This window comes from Psammomys obesus, unplaced genomic scaffold (assembly GCF_907164565.1).
Source record: "Psammomys obesus unplaced genomic scaffold, mPsaObe1.curated_primary_1811, whole genome shotgun sequence".
Taxonomy (NCBI): Eukaryota; Metazoa; Chordata; class Mammalia; order Rodentia; family Muridae; genus Psammomys; species Psammomys obesus.
In genome coordinates, this window is record NW_026596256.1 from 7,018,627 (window position 1) to 7,024,213 (window position 5,587).

A 5,587-nucleotide genomic window follows, 5' to 3' on the forward strand; every position below is an offset into this window, starting at 1 on the left:
AATAGATTAAATTTGGCCCTGAATGAAGTCATGACTTTCTAAACTAACTTTCTATACTATGGCTTCCTTCTGTGGGAATTAATGTACCAGAGTATAGGATAAAGCATTGTTTGTTTGATTTATCATTTATCATTTTGTAATTGTTACTGCCTCCCCTGACAACCCATCAAATGTACTGGAGCCAATCCACCACCTAGCCAAGAAAGAACTCATTTGGAAAGCTAATCTTCCCTGGGCATGCTCAGGATGGGAGGAATAACTATCTCCTTAACAAAGTAATTTACTTACCCTTCCCAGAAACCCTCCTTCAATGCAGTTGCTCACTTAACCTGTTGCATAAGTTTCTGAGTTCTAACCCCAAAGGTTTAATGTTTATGTTGACATTCTGGGCTTCCTTGCTCCTTTCCCGGAAGCCCTCCCCCTTTGCCCTCATCTCCATTGCTGAATATGCTGTTTTCTCAGACCATAGCTCAAAAGGTATGGCTTCCTCTCTTCTCCATCTCCCTCCTTCTGGTAGCTGCTGGCACATTCAGTTTGCTGACCCTGTTGTTTTTCTTTCAAACCCAACATAAAGGTCCTTGAGTTTTCTTTTGAGTCTGTTTCAAAAACCATTTATATAAATTTATTCTTCTCTTATATATTTTATCCAAGCCACGGTTTCCCCTCCCTTCTCTCTCCCACATCCCATCTCCTCCAGATCCACTTTCCTCCTCTTCTTTCAGAAAAGGTCAGGCCTCCCAAGGAGAGCAACCAAACATGAAATATCAACTTATAATAATACTGGCGCATCCCCTCATATTAAGGCTGGATGAGGTAATCCAGTAGGAGGTCAAGAGTCCCAAAAACAGGCAAAAGAGTCAGAGAGAGTCCCCACTCGTAACCTATATGCTGACAACCTAGGTCAGACCCATATAAGCTTCCTGATTGTTGGTTCAGTCTTTGTGAGCCCCTATGTACCCTGATAAGTTGATTCTGTGGGCCAGTGTGTGTGTGTGTGTGTGTGTGTGTGTGTGTGTGTGTGTGTAGTGTGGTGTTCTTGACCCCTCTGGCTCCTATAATACTTCCTCACCCTTTTCTGTAGGATTCCCTGAGCTCCATCTGATGTTTGGCTGTGAGTCTCTGCATCCACAAGCTTCATCTAATATAACCATCAAGAAACCTTTTAAATTAATAAACCTGAAACCCCTGCCCCTAAAGGTGCTACAGGCATGGCTACTGTGACACATGTACCTCAGTAGGTGTCAGAGAGGAGAGAGCGTATGGGTATGCTCAGAGTTCTGACCTGTGTAGCCTAACACTCCTTGAATAAAAGCAAGCCTCAAATGACCACCAGTAGGGTACCAGGAGGTCTGGACAGGAAGCTAGCCTGAAACATCCAACCACCAGACCAACCACCAGTCTGTGTGAGCCTCATTGGCCCAGGTGGGTTCACAGTACAGAGAGCAAACTAGAGATTAGAAGGCCTCTATCCTTGTACCAGGAGTGAGCTGGAGACAAAAAAACCCTCATCTGGAGCCACTCAGGTAGGGCTGGGAGGGGAGCAAACCCTAGAAGACCACCAGACTGGTGCCATGGAGTCTGGACAGGGAGCTAGCCTGAGCTGACCACCAATCTGGCACCATGCAGACCTGAGGGTGGAGGGGAGGGACAAACCATGCCTGAGATGACCCTTGCCAAGTGTTATAATGCACAAGTGAAGCATAGCACACCTGAACCTCTCCTGAAATGACCCCAGACAGGAACCACTAAGAGGAGCAAGGAAGTAGGATAGAAACAGAAGAGAAGGAGAAACAGAAGGACGTAGGCAGAACTGGAGACTAGAGGGCAATGAAGAACAGCCTCATGTGGGTGGCCAGTGGTGCCATCTGGGACAAGGGTGGGGTCCTGGTCTGTGCTGTCACTGAAGGTCACACCTGGGTCCATGGCCTTGCAGCAGGAGGGGTCTGTTTCCACAAAGGCCAGGCAGACATCCCTGGTCTGGGCTAATGCCCAGGGACATGTTGATGTCTGAGGGCTGTGAATAATTGCCCCCCCCTTGTCTGGGCATTGTGGGAGAGCTGGCCCTGAGGACTTGAGAGCAGGAGAGCAGACCCTGCCGCTCACCAGCTGCAGTACTCTGAAAAGCCAACAACACATTGCAGCAGTTGTGTGTGATCACCCTCCAAGGGTATGAGTGTGGGGGAGCTGCCACTCATCTCCCATGAGGTGGCATGAATAAGGGAGATATACCGTCCTACCCCATCATCCCTCATCACCTGTAGCAAACGGGAGACCTGGCCCTGGGGTCATCTGAGTAGCAGAGCTGGTGCCGCCTCACACCAGCTGCGCTACTCCAGGGAGCGTGCCCTACACCTTGCCTGGGCAGCACAGTCAAGCTGACCCTAATGGTGGAGGTGAGTGCAAGCTCACTCGGAGGGCATGAGCACAAGGGAGCTGACCCTGCCACTTGTCTGCTATGTAGTGACGTGGACGAAGAAGAGACGCCCCACCCCAACACTTTGCCACCTATGTCAGGAAATAGAGCTGTCCTGGCCCTCACCAGCTGCAACGCTCAGGAGAGCAGGCCCTGTACCTCACCTAGGCAGCACAGTAGAGCTGACCTTGATGTCAGGGGCATGGGCGAGCCAGCCCTGAGGGTGTGAGCATGGGAGAGCTGGTGCCACAACTTGTCTATCTTGTGGAAGAGTGGGCAGGGGAAAGCCATCCTCCCCCATTCTTGCTCCTTGCCACCAATGGCAGGAGGGAGAGCTTGCCCTGGGGTTGTGAGAGCAGGAGAGCTGGCTCTGCCTCTCACCTGCTGCAGCACTGGGAGAGTGGGTCCTGCACCTTGGCTGGGAAGCAGGGTAGGTCTGGCCCTGGTTGCACTGGTTTCTGATGAGTCAACTGAGAGAGCCAGTGGGCTGCGCAATTCAGATAGTTCTGAGGCCCAGATCCAGGGTTTTGAAGTGGCCCACCACAACATCTACCCCATAGATGAACTGCTAGAGTATGTGAAGGGGCTAGCGGTACAGATCCAAAACTACTGGACTTCCGTGACACAGGGCAATAAAAGATATCTGAGAGGAGTCCCAGTGAGGTACTAATATTGATAGTGTAGCAGAAGCTAGAGGCCTTGTACCAGACCAATAAGTCATTGCAACGAACATTGGCAAGCAAACGAAGTGTGCACAAATGATATCCTTTTGGGGGACACACTGTGACACAGTACATCTTCCACAATGATTTATTTTCTTTGTTGTGGAGAAGGTTGCAAGGGTGGAGGACAGATACAAAGGGGAAGGGGAGATGTCTAGGACTGGGGAGCATGATGTGAAATTCACAAAGAATCAATAGAAAGTGTTAAAAAATTAAAAACAAAACCAAAAACAAACAAACAAACAAAAAAATCATTGAGAACCTTAGAGGGGAACTTGGATTTCCCTGGTGACACTACTGTTACTTCTATTGTTACTACTATCCCCGCCCCCACCCCACCACTATTACACTATGACTATTTTTTTCTCATTCTCTTCTTTTTCTTTTATCTACTATGCTTCTATGTTTTCATATCTTTCTCTATGTCTCTGTCTCTATCTGTCTTTCTGTCTCTGTCTGTCCCTCTGTCTGTCTCTCTCCCTTTCTGTGTGTGTGTGTGTCTGGTAAACGATGAGCCCACCTTTCACAGATCAGCTTATCTCCACAGCCTCAACAATACTATCTGCAAGCCAAGAGAGTTCACTCTATTCATCTGTATCCCATACTTCAAGGACAATGATGATCAATCATCTTGTTATTGGGCATCTGACCCAGTGAGCCTTACTTGAATTTCTCATTTACTAAACAATTCAGAGTTGATAGCTCTTACTGTTATTAGTTTCTCCTCCACACAAGAAAGATTTTTAAAAAATGCTATAATTTTAAGCACCTAGCAACTCTGGGAAAGGCTGAGAATAACCTCATTGTGTCTGCATGACTTTATACATATTTTCCAAAAGTTTACCACATCAGCTATTTAATTCAACCCTATTCTATATTGGCTGAGTTAATGTTTACATTGATTTTGATCCGTGTGTCTTAACGGTCATTTATTAGTATCATTTGGTTAAGAAGGAAAATAATAATTAGAAGCCTGGGCATGAGGACTCGATAGTGCAATAGTGTGCCTCATTGTGATCCAGTAGGAACATCCTGCTCTTTATTTCTGTTTAGTTTATAAATGTACACTCTGCTGTGATAAATACAGAGCCAGCAATGTCAATGTAAAATAGATACAAATGCAAATTGCTGCTTCTGTGAGAAAATTAATGATGGAATACAAAAAATGCTAATATAATAAGTTGCCATCTGCAGTTAATGGCTAATACACCTAACCTCTTCATTCAAAATTCCATAAGGACAGAACACATGTGGAATCATCCTCAGAATACTAGTAAGCAAAGGCCAAGAAATAGCATACATGTATATATATAAATATAAATATATATATATATATATATATATATATATATATATATATATATATATAGTCAGCCATGGCCCACTGACATTTAACGGATGAAAACAGAATTGCAAAATAAAAAAAAAAAATTAGAAGTTTCAGTAAATGTATTTGGGAACGGCAGCGTTGTACCAGAGCATAGAATTGAATGCTTGATTTATCATATGTAATTACTGCTCTCTCCAATGAAAAAATCATGAAATGCATTGGACCCAAGCTATTTCTGTTCTGCTCTGGGAGGTATAACCATCGAAACAAACATTCTTACTTACAGGTATCCAGCCCATGGGATCCTAGCTTGCAGTTCACTTTCAATGTTTTTGTTGAGTTTCACTGTGTGCGTGACACTGTAATCAGTCTGGCTGACACAGCAGTGAGCAAGGGAAGGGGAGTCGGCAAAAATGCATTCTTTGTCAATAAAAAACCTTCAGGGAGTGATTTACAGCAGGGTTGCTCTGAGGTTTCCCTTGCAAAGACAAAGAAAATGGTGATGGGCTGGTTTGGACTATCAAAATAAGATGGAAGACGTGAAAAGATAGGTGGCATATTTAGGATGACAGCCAATTCACTAATATCTAGAAGCTAGAGATAAGAGTGGGGATTTAAAGGTAACTTCAAGATGTTTGTCTTGGATATCAGGGATGGAGGAAGAGAATGGGATCATAGGAAACCTTATTTTAACCCAGTAGAACCAGTGTTGTTTTTTCATCACTTTAACTATCTTTGGTCCAGTGATGATATTCAGCATACAGTATGTGAACGTGGCTGGCTGATGTCAGGATAGAAGGCCAGGTGAGTTGCGTGCTTCTAGTGTTACTGTAGCTTCCAGCTTCCTGAGTCCATAAACATCTCCTTGCATTCTTACATTTGATAGAATTTGAATTAGTGGCTGCATTACAAAGACAAATGAAAGGGGCTCATTCACTTTTCAGATTTATCAGTCAAAGGTACATTCTAGGCCTTTGTTCTAATATTCTTACTATGGTTGTGAGAATACACTCTGACAAAAATCAACTTAGGGAAAGAAAGGATTTATTAGCTTATAATTAATGGTCACAGTCCATTATACAGAAAAAGTCAGGGAGGGAACTCAATCAGGAACTTGAAGGC

General features: G+C 44.6%; 1 pseudogene; it reads left to right on the plus strand.

The window, feature by feature from the left end:
* The first annotated feature begins 1,184 nt into the window (after positions 1-1,184).
* On the plus strand, positions 1,185-1,299 carry LOC129668823 (small nucleolar RNA SNORA17; annotated as a pseudogene).
* Positions 1,300-5,587: the final 4,288 nt, after the last annotated feature.